Source organism: Chelon labrosus, assembly GCF_963514085.1.
Source record: "Chelon labrosus genome assembly, chromosome: 7".
Taxonomy (NCBI): Eukaryota; Metazoa; Chordata; class Actinopteri; order Mugiliformes; family Mugilidae; genus Chelon; species Chelon labrosus.
The window spans coordinates 19640910-19657382 of record NC_140343.1 but is presented as its reverse complement, the minus strand read 5'-3'; positions in this window follow the sequence as shown (position 1 = coordinate 19657382).

Genomic DNA, 16473 nt, shown 5'->3' with positions numbered 1-16473 from the left:
CCAGTGCTAAGCATCTGTGACCCTAGATTTTACAGTGTCCTCCATAGTGTTGCCACTAGTCAGCGAGAAGAGAAATCCCTCTGATTTGTTGATCAGCTTAGCGAACTAGTGCATGAGAAAACATGTCAAGATTGCACACACAGACTGGTCTTCATCTGGAATGAATAAACTATAGATCAGCTGATCAATATGATTTGGGAGAGGCTGCTCTGTATAGCGGGTTGCAGCTAATCCTAGTTTAAGGCAAGCCATAGTTACATATTAATTTCAGTGAATCAAACACACATGGGCGTCAACTTGGAGTTGTAAATTGGATTATTACATTCAGGGTACTACACTGACAATAAGTTTCCCCGAGGGCTAACAGGTGCTCACTGCACTGAAAGTTATTTTCAGTTATGTCAGTGAATATCTTCTTGCTGACACAAGCATACTTTTACCGTCGAATATTGCCACACTTCATGTCTTGAGAATATTTTTTGTATGCAAAACTAGAACGTCTGGCTCAAAAAGAATAAACTGGATGGCATCCAGTTTAATCAGAAAATAACAAAGAGGAACATGGGCATGTAACCACTGTGTTTTGTGCAACAAGTCCCCTGTCAATATATGGTGCCTGCAAATTGCCCAACACCCTGCGGTTCCTTGCTGTGGTTGTAAATTTGATAAGCATGTCACTCTCCTTTAAATACTGTTTGCGGTAAATCTGGCAGTTTAAAATGAAAAAGTTCCTGTGTGTTTCTAGGCTTATGGTAAGAAGCAGAAAGACAAAAAGGCTGGTACATTGTGGCCAGTACCGAGATTCTTGGTCATTTCTCTGACAGGGAACATAATTTGTACAACAGTCCTTCCTTTCAAGATTTCCCAAAACCTAAAAGCTTGCTGCAAATACCCATTAAAGCTGCCTTCAGCTGATGCCTAATCACAAATGAATTTTGAGAAAAAAATGCATTTAACAACATTTCTCCAGGGCTTCTGTTAAATGACCTTCCATGACCACATCACAATGTCTTTTCTCAGCATCATGTGATGCTTCATGCTTTACCATGTGATGCTCGAGCTCCGACTTTCTTTCAGTAAGCGGCTGTGAAACAGAGATAGCATCAAGTCCTCACAAAAAATGATATATATATATAATGATGTATACCCAAACACATTCCCGTACCCACTAGACTCCCGCAACTTTGGGTGAGCTGAATACTCCCATTGTCGGAGTGTGTCCTTCTTTAGCTAATTTGATGTGACATTAGATCACGTCTTGATTTTCTTAAAGAGTAATTCATCCCAGAACAAGACAATATATTTCAAAACAAACTGCATAAATCAATGGACACCAAGTCTTTCTATTACTTGTAAAGTGGATGTTTAGCAGTTAACGGATGTGTTGGGGTGAAGAAGGAAAGCAACATGGGTGCAGCATATGGGTTATTTTTTCGGGTCACCACCACTTCCCATATTTGCTCAAGCTGCTCAGGAAACATGCACCCCTGTGAACACCCTGAGAGGTTTGAGGAGGGGTGCTGCTGTGGCCTGCCAGCTAGAAGCTCTGAGATACACAGACCGCAGAGGGAGCTGGCAGAGATGGTTGAGTGGGGATAAGTGCATGTGTGTCTGTTTGTGTGCATGTGCAGAAGGCTATTGATGGTTCGTGTGTGTTTGTGGGTATGGGTGTTGGGGGAGGTAAATTTTATCTAAGGTACACTGCACTTCCTCATGTGTTAAGGGTGAACCTTCTGTTCCCAGCACTGTGTGTCAGGTCATTAACAGGCTAGACTGAGTCCCAGGCAGGCAGGACTCGGGACTCCAGCAGATGGCTTCTATACATCGTTGTAAAAATAACAACTCTGAACAAACTTCACAGACAACTTTGTTTGATTTGTAACCTTTTATTGAGATTCCTCATCACATTTAAAGACATCAGAGATATGCAGAAAGAGTCAGATAAGAAGATAAATGCCACACATCACATCTACCCTTGAAATGCAGGCCAGGCACAACATTAAAACAACTGATGGGAGAAGTAAATAACATTGACCATCTTGTGACAATTCAGTGTTCTGCTGGTAGTTACTTAGACATGTACCACTCACATAGACCAGACCAGGCACCCATACCAAAAGCAGTCTGAAGAGGCACACACACAAAAACGCTTTAGGAACAACTCAGAAAACATGAAAAACAGCACAAGGTGTTGACTTGGCCTCCAAATTCACTAGATCCCAAACTGATCAAGTTTCTATAGGATGCACTGGAACAAGCCTGATCCACAGAGGCCCCTCCCCTCAACCCGTAGGTGAGTGTCCTGTGCCAGACACCATAGGACACCCTCAGAAGACCCATGTCCATTCTCTGATGAGTCACAACTCTCTTGGAGGCACAAGGGAGACCTAAACAATATTAGGCAGGTGGTCATCATGCTATGCCTATTAAGGATGCCCCAGGCCTTAGTCCAGGGTGGGGTGTCCTGGTAACACTCTGGGCTGTGTTAGGGTTAGGGGCAGAGTTACATGGACATGGACTCCTGTTGTTGTTCTGCATTAAGAGTCTTCTGAACTGTTCTTTGTCTGGGCCTTCACCTAGGACCAATCTGCCTTGCTAGACCCCACTAGGGGCATAAAGCCCCAGACAGCATAGCCCCTAGAATCCTTAAGGCCCTCGAACTCCTCCACCACGGCAAGGCGACGGTTCAAGGAGGAGTCATTCTAAAATGCTACTCAGAAATGTTTAATCAAAGTTTCAAGACCTTTGTATGTTTCAATCAGTCAATCAATCAATTAATCTTCATTTATAAAGCACTTTAAAAATAACAAGGTTGGCCAAAGCTCTGTACAGAGACATGAGAACATAAAAACACATAGAAAAATTACAAACAAGATGAAAATCATAAAACCAATCAAACAATATAAACAATAAGAACCAACATATCATGCTGAGTTAAAAGCCAAAGAGAAAAAATGTGTTTTAAGAGAGGATTTAAAATGAGGAAGACAGTCAACCTGTCTGATGTGCAAAGGCAAGTTGTTCCAATGTTTGGGGCCAGCAACTGCAAAGGAGTGGCCACCTCTCATCTTCCTCTTTGTCTTTGGGACAACCAACAATGACTGATCTGCCAACCTAAGAGAGCGTGAGGGAGTGCACGGCTGGAGCAATTCGGACAGATACTGAGGAGCAATGCCATGGATACATTTAAATACAAATAAAATAATTTTAAAATCAGTCCGGAAACGGACAGGGACCCAATGAATTTCCGCTAAAATTGGGGTAATGTGATCGTGCTTTTTGGTACCAATTAAAAGTCGAACAGCAGCATTTGGAAGAGTGCGTGAGACTTGTCTGACTTGTCATTGTTCACCTTTAGCTTGATGCCACATTGTTTGTGTCAGTTCTCAGCAGGGCACCATGGCAACCTTGTTTTAACAGGCCCATATATCTGAATGTGAAACATTATTTCTGACAGTATTCGCTCCCCAAAGGTGCGTGAAATAAACAACTGGTTTTCTAAATTCGGCCAGCAAAATACCAACAGACTAATCAACAGGCTGATGCTGAGTGTTAAAACATGATTAAAAAAACTACCTAGCTACAATGCATTTTAGATGTCCAGTGGGACCAGTTTCTTCCCTGAAGCATTTTCAAAGTCTTTCCGCTTTCGGAACATTCCATTGGGCAAGAGGGTATCACCTGTCGACTGATCAAATATTTAGCTGGTGCTGCAAGGCTGACAAAAGCAAGGTATTGAGTTCATTTTAATCTCCAATTTCCTTGGATCTGGCACGTAGATTGTGACGTTTACGCAGAGGAAACTGCGCCAAAGATGCCAATCATTCCATTTTAAACAATTGTTCGCTCCACTGTTACGGTTTACATGGACTTTTGAGACAAAGCACCTTCTCCCCGTAATTAAACCCAGTTGGTCACAGTACACTGTGCTTTTTCACAAACACTAAATTTTATATACTGAATTGCTCTCTGTATCCTAAGGTTGAATGGCTTTCCTGATTAAAAGATGGATAAGGTGGTTGACTGTTATTTCTTTCAGACCAGCTCACATCTTATCTTTCTGACTTTTTCTATGGAAGGTAATGAAAGACTCTGCACACGTTGGTCGTACTGAGACTACAGTAAATAAAGCGTGTATTCACTGACCTTTTTTAATTGATCTATATTTGAGTAAAACATGCTTATAATATGTACATACACAATATTGCCATATGTTTCAGCAGCTCATGTGATGTGTGCACTGGACTGTGCAACTGTTTTTCGTAGTCGGAGGAAACAGCTTGTACAATCCCTCAATCCCTTCACATATGGTATAAATAAAAAAAGGAAAGCATACATAACTAGCACTAAGAACCCGGAATGTGAATGCACACAGTCAGACACGCGAGCACCCTTGTGCGTCAAAGCTGAAATCATTTTATGAAATCAATCCTGCATGCAGGACGTACTGAGTATCTCTAAACTTAACCTTGCAGCCGAAGATAAGATAACCAGCGCCGTGGAAACTTCTCAGAGGCGGCCTGTGTTGTGTGAGAATGTCACAAATGACAGAGGAGTAGTTGGCGTGTCTGGTTGACTGTCACGTCAACAACTCTTTGAGGCTACACTGATGCACAGCAAAGCTTTTATCTCAAAGCTACATTCAAACTGATAACAGAGAGGCTAAGATTCTGGCACAGTTTACATCTCATATTAAAATGCATTCTGTTTCTGGGCACAATGTCGGAATAGGGATATTCAGTTCATAGGTTTTGTGTTTACACTTGGTGTATTAAAAAACCACATGTACTTGTTATCACGATTGTGCCCGTAGTTTTTATCCAACTTCAATATGCCATTTACTTAGGCTGGCCTGTATAATATGTAAACAAAACTGGTCCTGGGAAGCATTGGACCTTTTTCACACAAAGTATTTTGACTTGTAGAGAAAGCAAAGGTGAAATCTATGATGACCTAATTCACTTAAGTCTCCCACTAAACCATAACAGAAAACCAGAATGCGCAGATTAAGGTGAATTCCAAAGTGGACATTTTAATCCGGCTTTCCTCGTTTTGACAAGTCAGAATGTCTGCCGTGGAAAAGGTTTACTCTTCTGTTTGGTCAATGTTTCTATTTCCATTCCTGAGCTACAGTTACCTCTGCTGCCTGTTGCTTTTGTATTCTTGTGTGAGTTAGGAGGAAGAGGTGGAGTTTAGATAACCTTTCAAGCTTGTGGGACTCTTCAGAATGTGCTGAAATCTTAACTCAACATAAATATACCTACCTCCAAATGTTATCTGGCATTTACACCTTGCTTTATCGTGCACTTCCATATATCCAGTGAGTTATCCGGATACAGATGAAATGACTCCTCCTCCTCTCCTCACCTCTTTTCTGTCCCCATTCCTTCTTTTTTCTGCATCTCGACCTGGCCGGCCTCAAGTAGATGTAGGCCTCTGCACATGAGCTGGGTTCTGCTCAAGGTTTCTCCTGTCAAAAGGGAGTTTTTCCTTTCCACCATCACCTTCGGGCTTGCTATTGAGGTTTCAAGTTCTGGGTTCTGTAAAGGGTCTTGAGACATTTTTTATAAATAAAACTGAACAGAATTAAATTGAATTTGCTACACTTACGTTGATGTTACCACATTGTACATAAAGCACAAGACGTGATTATGTTTTAAGTAAAGAAAAGTGTTTGGTTACAATAGAGCACATTTGCTGTCTTGGTTACAATAACAAACAGATGATTAAAATCATGGAACATATAACTGCTGGTTAAAACATCACACAGCACTGACCATCAGTTTGAAACAGGAAACAAACAGTCTTCAACCCTCTTATAGTGCAGCGTTTACCCATCCATCCTTTTTCAAACCTTTGCAGCTTTATAACACAGGCTGTAGGCTACATAAAGATGGACAACATGCAGGTCCCCAGAAGTTGCAGCGGTGCTGCAATTTTCAATGAAAGTCTGCATAATGGTGAACAGCAGTTGTGGAATTATGAGGACCGAGGCTTTAAGCTCCTCCTTGTGCATGGCCTTAATAAAACGTGAAGCACACAACCAAACCATTGGAAAAACTTAGTTGATATGCTGATAGCTACCCAGACAAGTAGCATGTCTTAATCTATTTTCATCTAGAAAATGAAAAACATACAGTGACCATTTGAAACAGGCTTAGACCGTTGGCTGAGCTGTGTAAAGATCAGTGGGTTTGTGGTCACATTTGAGTTATGCAGGAGGCAGGACCTTTACACCTAATCTCCACCCACAGCCACTACTTTATGTTGCAAAAGAAATCCCAGTGCAATACGGCAGCACCCGTTTCTGCAATATTTAAGCCTCCCTTTGGAAAGAAGGTGTGACACCTCATTTATTTTTTATATGGTCTGTGCTCAAAGACAGCATCAGCTGACGTAGTCTGTAGGTTAATAGTTCAGCATGATATGTGAACAGCAATATTGTGCGATGTAGTAAATAGGGAGATATTTCATGCACAAATAAGGCAGTTTGCGGACTATAACAGAACATTTTAGCAACACGTTAGGATGCTTTGTCCTGATAGCAGGGTACCTTTAGTGGCTTACGTCAGGCAAAAACCACAGAGTAAAATAGGAGGCTGCCTCTGTAGTCCTCCCAGAATTGGAGAACGACAGTTAATAGCTCCAAACTGAAATTTATTGCATACCAGCAATATGAGTCAAAAAGATCAGAAAACCCTGTGGTTAAAAGCGAAAAAGCGAAACGATTGGACTGAGCGAAAATCAAAAATGCTTGTGTGTGCAGTGACAACAAATGGAGTCTTTTATAGATTTGGTTAATCCTCTAAAGACTGGTCATGGCCAGCTAATTTCAAATTAGCGCATTAGATAAACTAATTTCTAATTGTATGTCTGTGCACAGCAAAAAACATTTTGCTATTTCATTAGCCTGTAAGCCTATATAACTATTGCATATATAACAGTACATACAATAACAGTAGTTAACTTCATGGTTGACAAATTTGAGATGTGGGTTACTTACCCAGCCATGGTAGAGCAGTTCACTGTCAAGACCATAGACTGTTTATAAATATGAACAATGCATCCCCACTAGTTTTGCATTGGCCAAACTGACACTATTTTCCAGGGGAGTGGAACCATGCGGAGCTGCGTTATTGATGTCCCTCCCGCACTTCTGCCAAACTCACTAGCGTTTTCATTTGATTATCACTCTGCTCTACCTCCACCAGTTTCAAAGGTCACTGTTCGCAGGTGATGGTAAAATAGAGTGAAAGAATGGCGTCATGGTTAACAAGCGGCTGAAATGAGGTTCCTCTGAAGGGTGGCTGGGCTCAGCCTTAGAGATAGGGTGAGGAGCTCGGACATTCAGAGGAAGCTCGGAGTAGAACCGCTGCTCCTTTGCATCGAAAGGTCTGGTTTCCCTGGAAAGAGCTGGAATGTGTTGCAGGGGAGGGGGACATCTAGAGTTCCTTACTTAGCCTATTGCCATCACGATCCAACCTCGGTCCCATCCACTAACATGGAGGAGGTGACCTGTACTACAGCCAGATACCAGGGGGAGTTAGGGTTAAGGTTAGCTTCACCTATGAGGAGCTGTTCCGCCGTCCATCTTTATTCACAGTCCGTGGTCAAGACGCGGCCGTTGGTTTTTTCACAATAACCCAAGCCCGATGCAGGTTTGATTGGCCTTGGAGCTAGCTAGGCAGAACTCTGGCTCGTACAACACAAAACTCCTCTGTTAAATCACTTCAAGCTAAGTCTTGTTAATGACCATTCAGGACATAGTTACTGGCATCATCTTGTACTATGTCCGCTTGGTATACGCTTATATATATGTATATATATATATATATATATATGTATATATATATATATATATATATGCTTGGTTTCTCAAGTGTAAATGTACCAACCGGTAATCCTGGCGTTTCTTCCACCATTGTCAAAAACAAGCCAACACAAGCTGCCAGTCAGAGTTAACTAAAGTATTTCTGTGGATTGTTTTGCCTCCAGCTAAGCCCCACCCACTGAAAACGTCATTATGTTTACTAACACATAAGGGGTCTATACAATAGCACAAGTGTGAGAAATAATGATTGCAGCTATGCCCTGCTGCACAGCACCACTCAGGTAAACTGCACATTGTGTTTTTATGATTCTCGATATTCCACAGACAAGTGGTTGATTGACATTTTACTTGGCTCAGACCCGCTATGGCAGCTGGGCTGTATCATGGCACTGGGGACACAGGATGGTTCAGCTAAGTGATGATAGTGATGTTACATACCAGACATACCAGTATTTGTCTTGGGGCAGTTTTGCGTTGTTCTGCTTTTTTTTGGTCCAGAGGTGATGACTGCATTTGTCTTTAGTGGGGCACTTGCAGGGGATGCAGATGCAGCCAGCTGCTCAGGTTAACCTGAGGCTGTTTGCCTTGTCCCACTGTCATTTCATAATTGGTTGTTGACAGTTATACGTCTGTCCTCTCTGCACTTAACCCCAGAAAAGTCTTGCTGTCAACGTTGAGCTGTGAATAACAACATCATTTACATTTTTGGCAATTCATCTCTATTGCTGCAGTTTCAATTTATGTGTGTGAAGTGAGTTTTGTCAAAACACAGAATTGAAACGTCATTATGTTGAATTCTTATGCACACGTGTCTGGCGAAGAATACTGAGCCTTGAGCTATCTGCTCTACTTCTATGTGTCCTTTAAAGAGGAGAACGAAGTCAAGCTACTTTGGTGTGTAGCAAGCTTTTTGATAAATACACCATGACCTGGGTTAACCTCTTGATCAAGAACAGAACTATTCGGAGATATCTTTACCGAATGAAAAGTAATTACGTTTTCAAAGTCTGCCTTAAGTAGCCTATATCCGCATAAACTCTGTTTTCGAGGGTTAGTGCTCCAATCATTAAAACAGGATTTACTGTGGAGTCACGGAGTCTCATGCCTCAAAGTCAACGCCTAGTTTTGAAGAGTTATGTGTCAGTGTCTGACTGATTAACACACAGATGTGGATGAGGACTTTAGTTTGAGGCTATTTTGTGTTATTCCTGTCATATTGCATTGCTCACCTGCAGATCATTTTGAGGCTATAAGTGAATGTTTTTGAAACCTTTTGTGTTGTTATAAGTGGATTTGACATACATGGAGGCAGGCTGACCTCTTGGTACCTATTGTTATTTTAGGGATCAATGATTGAAGCTGTTTTAAAATGCAGCTTTATATAAAATCAGGCACTGTTTACATGTCTTTTGTTTTACTGTTTCCTTAGTTTTTTTTAATTTATTTTACCTTATTCATTAAATAATTCAAGTTAAACTAATTCTATTTATACTATTTATTTAGAAATCTATGATTTTTGTCAGTATAAGTTTGAGTGGAGGGACTGTACGTAAATGCCTTGAAAGGAGGGAAGTCTTTCAGCGCTCTCTACAAAGCATACCGTGTACATTGTCTTTATCTCTTTGCCTTGTGTAGTGCGCAACAAACATCCTGTTTCTGCTTTCATTATTTTGAGAATAAGGACATCAGTCTTCCTTCCCCTCCAATCTGAGCTGGTTACAGCTAAATAAACATCCATACGCACACATACACACATTCCCCAGTCTTGTGTGGCTGATCTTTCGGATGTCAGTGTAACAGACATCTATTCCAATGTTCATTTAGACCATAGCAAATCCTCTCCCTTGAATGAAAATAGTTTCATGTAAACGCCAACAGAAAGCACTGTTTCTGTCTATCTGTCCATAACATTTTTTCCAGGCTTTTTCCAGACATATATTTGAACATACCAGGAAAGCATATCTGTTACGAATAGTATTAAAGATGGCTTTACTTTATTAAATGCTTTACCAATCTGTGCCAGTTAGCTAGCAGACATAATATGAGGGGCACATAAATGGAATCGTTAGGTTAAATCTTTACAAAACATGACTGGGCTCAGTCATTTTATTGAAACGTTTGCCTTTCTTAACACACAAGTATTATTTTTAATACATAAAGCGCAAAACCTGAGCAACCTGGAGATGGGCTGTCAAACTGAATCAGCAGAATCTACCCAGAAATGCTTGCAAACCTCAGCCCTCACCTCTCTCCTGTAGTATTGTGCAACAGGCCAGTGTGTTACAACATTTCAAAAATGCGTTAAAGTTACTGTTCCGTAGGCATTTGTTAAGCTCATATTTCTTACAAGCTATGGCACATGGCACTTGGCACTGACGGGTGGAAGCGATGGCAAAAGCAAAGCAAGGATGGGTGGCAGTTAAACGCTAGAATTAAGTAGCATACCAGCATCTCGAAAATCAGAAATTTCCCACTTCCTCCTTGAAAACATGCAGCAGCTCTGAAAGTTGAAACTCCAGTGTCACTCAATGCCAACCTTTCTGAGAAGCAGATGCTCTGATGTCACTATGGCAGTGTCCGAGTAAGTACCTATTAATGAAAAGAACAGGTTATCGGAAACATGTGACGTTTGCCTTATGTTACTTGGCAGGCTATTGTGTGTTACAGCCTGACTAACTGATCCAGAATACAGTATTAAGTGTGACCAGCTCTCATGTCCACTGTATATGTTATTCTTTGATTTAACCATTTGAGTTCTTCAGTTATTCAAATACTGCTCTTGCCAGCCACCGTGTTTAACTTGGAAATTCTGGAAGTCTATATTCTAAACCATCACGTGTCCAACTTTTCAGTCAGTGCTCTTCAAAGAAACGTACCTAATGTTTGTGTCTATTTTGTTTTTGATTGTCCTTATTGATAAGGACAGCTGCGATCTCCTGTAGCAAGAGAGAAGCACATGAAGAGTGTGAGCTGCCGTTTTGAGTTGTTAGTTACATGAACATGGCGGCAGTGACCAGAAGAATAAGTCCCACACAGGTCACTACATTTTCCACAAGAAGAAAGTGATATTTAAGCCAAGTGATCCTTCCAGAGAAAACAAAAACAAGAGAGAAGAGGGACATTCCTACGATTGGGGAATGAAGCCTTGGCCAATTGTAGTCTGAGAATATGAGAATATGCCATTTGGATTTCATCATAGGGCATGTTTCAACCAATACAGAGAAGAAATACCTCTGCAGGCATTTGAATAGTCCTCCAACAATTCAGAGCATGTATTTTGTAAACACATTCAACTCTAAGCTGCTCAGATGATGCCGCTGTAACTTTTCTGTCCATCACAGCATAATACCCAAACTATTTGATTGGCAGAGCAATGCCACGTTCCTAATGCCACGACTACAGACGGACTTTGTATCAGAAAAAAATGTGTTGGAGTGGGGATTTTGGTCAGGCCAACTTCCAGGTTAATAAAGCCTACGCCATCTTTAATTTTCTATGGTTTTAACTAACTGCCCTAAGTCTGATGAACTAGGAAGACGTCGATTAAGCTGAGTCTAAACACATCTACACACTCTTGGAAAGTGTCAAAATAAGCACACGCTTCCACACTGGTGTGTCAGATCACTAAAAGGCCAGGAATAATGAGAATTTTAATCAATGTTAATGAACCAAAATTTTATTGGGCTTCCTATGTTGCTCACCTAGTTCAACAGATGCCCCATAAACAAATAATTTAGCGTTGACTCCGCTAGAGTTGCCTGAAGTCAAGTTACAATATCTCACAGAGACACCACAAACCTCACTACTGGAAAGAGTAAATCTTCTCTATTGTCAGAGCTTGCAACCACTTATCCATTAGACTCCACATTTAGACACATTTCAGCAGTTGTAACCAGCAGAACCATTGTTTAATTTCACAAAACACTTCGAAATACCGAATCCATGGGCCGGCTGGGCCTTTCTGTGTGGAGTTTGCATGTTCTCCCTGTGTCTGTGTGGGTTCTCTCCGGGTACTCCGGCTTCCTCCCACCATCCAAAGACATGCTCATTAGGTTAATTGATGATTCTAAATTGGCCGTAGGTGTGAGTGTGAATGGTTGTCTGTCTCTCTGTGTTAGCCCTGCGATGGACTGGCGACCTCTCCAGGATGTACCCTTGCCGCTCGCCCGATGACAGCTGGGATAGGCTCCAGCAGACCCCCGCGACCCTTAACAGGAATAAGCGGGTATAGAAGATGAATGAATGAATGAATGAACTTCGAAATACCAATGCATTGGCGTTGTGGTGATAAGACTTCCTACCTAAGTACCTCCTCCCTCCTGACATTTTGACCTGACCCCCTGCCTAAAAAAAAAAAAAAACATTCAAATGTCTTTTTTAACTGGCGGCATTTTGGAAGTTCAAAGCGGGAGGAAATCACAGGCGTGTGTGATTAAGGAGTGATGGTGAATTCCTAAAGGTGCACTGGGGTTTGAACAGAACCCCCTTTTTTCTTTTTTGGTAGATCAAAATAACTGCTGTGTCAAAGGTTTCTGTTAGGATATCTATTGTTTAAAACCACCAGTACTTCTGCTTCCCTTCTGTCATAGTGCTCTTGACTTCCAGAGAAGTTCCTACCACACTTCTACTTACAGTCTATACCTGATACTGAGCCTGGTGCTGTGGCTAATTCAGATCTTCCATTTCCTTCTAAACACCTGGAAAGAATAACAGCTGGACCATTAAAGCAGTTTAAATCCGCCTCCAGGTTGTTGTTTGTGTTTGTACCATCATTAGTTCATCTTGATTCACTTTTCACTTTATTAAAATACCCCTTTAAATTGCTACAAGTGTTTCAAAGGATGTTTAAATGTGGAGGTGTTTAGGTAACAAAGTCACGTCATTTAGGATTCGTGGCCTTCTGACATACTCCCAAAAATTATACGTAATAATGTAATTTTGAACTTAGGCATAATGGAAGATTCAGGCAACAATTTAATTATAACTCTGTATGTTTGCTTTTGTGACTTTCTCACGGATAAGGTTTCAGATTGTTTCCAGGAACTGTGCAACGGCATCGCACAGGGCTTTTACCCCCTGTGTTATGTCGCTGTCACTGCCGTAGTTTCCCTACTGTGTTTTCCCTCCGAGGGCAGTGAAAACACACATCTGCGGTGGAGCTGGAGAATGACGCTAGTGTCCGGTGAGAGCAGTGATAACCTGAGAGGGTCTCCTTCCTGTACAGCTGCGCTTGACCGGCACAACAACACTTGTGAGTGAATTATTCACCGAAGGCACGTGTGCACACACGCACACACTCAGACACAAAGAGGTAACTGGGACATAGATAGTTCTCTTTTCCTTGACATGAAGTGTAGTTGTGGTGGCTGGACGTTCCCTTTTCAGAGGAAGGAATTAACTGTGTTATTGTGACAGAGAGAAAAACATCCTTAAAACTTTCTTGCCCCCCAACTCCCCCTAGCACCGACACAACCGCCGCCACCCCTCTGGCTTTTAATATCCAACAGCTGAGTGACCTCATGAGAAATTTGTGAATGGACAGTCTTATCTGGCTCTGCAGATTTCAGCGCCGTGAAGGAGCACAAGACACAATGAGAGTGAGGCAGCACTTCCTGCCCTGCTCCATACATAATGGATAATTGTGCAATCAATTGTTGTGACTATACAGTGCACTTGCGTAGGAATCATTCAGTTCATGCCCCGATACAAGCTGCAGATAGATGAGTTACACATTAAAGGAATTGTTAGGTCGGAGCCAGGTCATTTTTGTTCCCTTTCTTACCCCGCTGCGAACAAAAAGACATGGTTAAAAAGTACCTGGGGAAATGTGGGGCTTTGTGTGATCAAACAAACTTAAATTAAGATATTCTGCTGGCTCTGGAGTCTGCAAAACTCCCTGTGATGCATCTCCAAAATATTATAAAATCAAATAATCATTATCAAAAAAAAAGATTTTTCAGAAGATGAATGTGAAATAGCTCCGCTCACACAGCAGCTACATCATTCCTCAAACCTCAAACATCTAAGTGAGATTTGGGGGGGATCAGAATTACACTTCCAGAGCACCCCACAGATATCTGATCAGTTTGGGATCTAGGGAATTTGGAGGCCAGGTCAACATTTTCAAAAAGAGAAGAAAATTAGGACGCGTTGATAAACCACCTCCTGTTGCTGATGTCCAGTAAATAACAAAGTCGGACTGAGCTGCAGAGTGGTTTAGTAAATGGCTACCACAAAGCAATATCTGCACGTTTCTGTTTTTTTAATCCCCCGTCGACATTAATCAGTTTACTCAGCTGTTTACACGAATAAAGTCTGCGTATATAACTGTGTCTGAACCCGCACCTTGTTTGCTCTTAATGGGCTTGGACAACTGTCAGTTGCGGGCTGAGTTATGACTTCTGCTCTGCCATGTGTTGGCAGATCTGTGAAAAAATATAGTCAGGTGTTATTGCACACCTGCCCTAAAATGTGGAAACCGATTATTACTGTCCTTCATTTCCAGAGAGGAATCTTCAGTTAGGAATTTCAAGCATGTCCCTTGCTGTTTCTTCAACCCTTCTCTTCACCCCTTTAGAAAGCAAGTTCCTCAAAGCGGGCCGTGGCTTCATTAACCCTGAGGGTTCTTCCGCATACTTCATAAACAAGACACTGACTAACGTATGGCCCGTGCTGCACACATAGCACTCAGCAAGATAACTACAGCGACAATGGAATATGCGAACATGGTGCCTGATAGCACATCAATTTTTTTCTAGGTGAGTAGAAAACACACAGCGACAGATCTGCTTGTGCATCGTCCGCTGAGGTGTGCAAAGCCCCCTGTGGGCGAATGTGAGCTCCAGTACAGTGGGGTCAGGATTCATGGCTAAACCAATACTTTGACGTCACATCCTGTGGAGACTGAGTAAAATAAACAGCAAAAAGTAATCACACAACCAAAATAGATAATCAAACTTAAAGCAATGCAAAGCTGTTCCTCAGCTGCAGGGGGGAGCATTACCAGGCTGCTGAGAGCTCTCCAATCATCTCTCTCTCTATGTCAAATGCAGCAGAGTGCCAGGACCCAAGGGAGGTTTTCCAGACAAGGCACCACTCCAGCGCAGCACAGTCACGCCCGTCGGTGGGGCATAAAAGAAGAAGAAGAAGAGACTTTTTTTGTTCTGGGGGGCCACATGCTCTCCATTGAGTCTGGCAGGAGCGCACACTGTTTGTGTTTGAGATTGGGGAAATTAAAAAGCTGTGTGTGGTCCTCAAACCTGTGCACAGCGAATCTGCGGCGAGGAGAAGGCAGAGATAACAGCTGCTTCCGTTACAAATGGAATCAAAAATCAAAATGTCATGGATAAATGTTTGGTATTTCATTCAAAGGTGATGGCGCAACAGCCTAGTAATAAAGAGAACTGTTAAAGTAGACAAATTAAACTGCTAAAAATAAAGTTTCTGACTTGTACAACTCATAATTTATTGGTCCCACCCTTAGATTTCTGGATGTCTGTCCAATTTTAAGTGTAATCTGCATGCAATACTGTCATGCACATTAAGTTAAGTTGCGACACTGAATCAACAAAAAACAAACTGCATACCAAGCATGCCTATGCAGTTTCAGACTTACTCCTCTGTTAATTAAATAGTTGTTGTCATTATCATCAGCCAACACATTATAGCATTATGACAAGCTCTCATACAGGTAAAACTGAAATGGAAATGACTTAGCATTCATGTATGAACAACAGCGTCAACAGCTTCATTACCATTCTTCACTGAGTTACATGGACCATGTGAGTTGTTTTGCAGGTTTTTTTCCCCTTCCAGACATTACCCGCAGTGAAGGTGAAATGCACAGCCAGCCTCCACCCTATAGGGAACTGATCCAAAATTGCCCCGTTTTCTCCGCTCACCCCATGCACGCATTATTTTTTATTGATGATTCAGTTATGGTAATAGTGGTCATGTTTCAGTTCACTGAAATAGCTTTGGCTTTATCGTGACCTGTATTTGTCTGGAAATATTTAGAAAAACATTTCACTGTGAGGCTAAACCTTCTGTTCGAAATGCCACAGGAGCTGATTTGATGCTAAGCTGCAGTGTATCGCAGAAGTCAATCTTGACTGCCACCGAGTGAGTGACAATCTAGTAAAGGCTGCCTTTGAAAGCTCAGGACATATGACGGCGAAATGAGATAGAGCTGCTACGGACCTGTCAGTGGAACAAGCGTATCTGATCAATCTGTATGTGTTTGTCTGTGTGTTGTGTGCAAGCGCAGCAGTGTATCAATAAATGCTCCTAAGCCGCCGTGTTGATCTGCAGTCTTCTCTGTTTTTCTGTCCAGGTTGAGTAGTTAATTGGAAACTGACAGTGTAATGACAGATCCTGGGTTGTGGGAACTCACAATTCGTTATCTGAATGATGCACTGATATAAGTCTGACAGTTTAACAAGCCAATCTATCAGCTCCAGACTCGTGTCTTGGATTTCAGCTAATCTTTTCTGATGTGATTAGACAGATGAGCAGAAAGAGTAAGGTACATTTCATGTACACATGATCCTACAAGGCTGTTTCATATCCATGAACATACCGTACCCAATGTCACATGTCAGGACATATAGGATATTAAGGTGTGCACTAAAAGGTGTGCCATC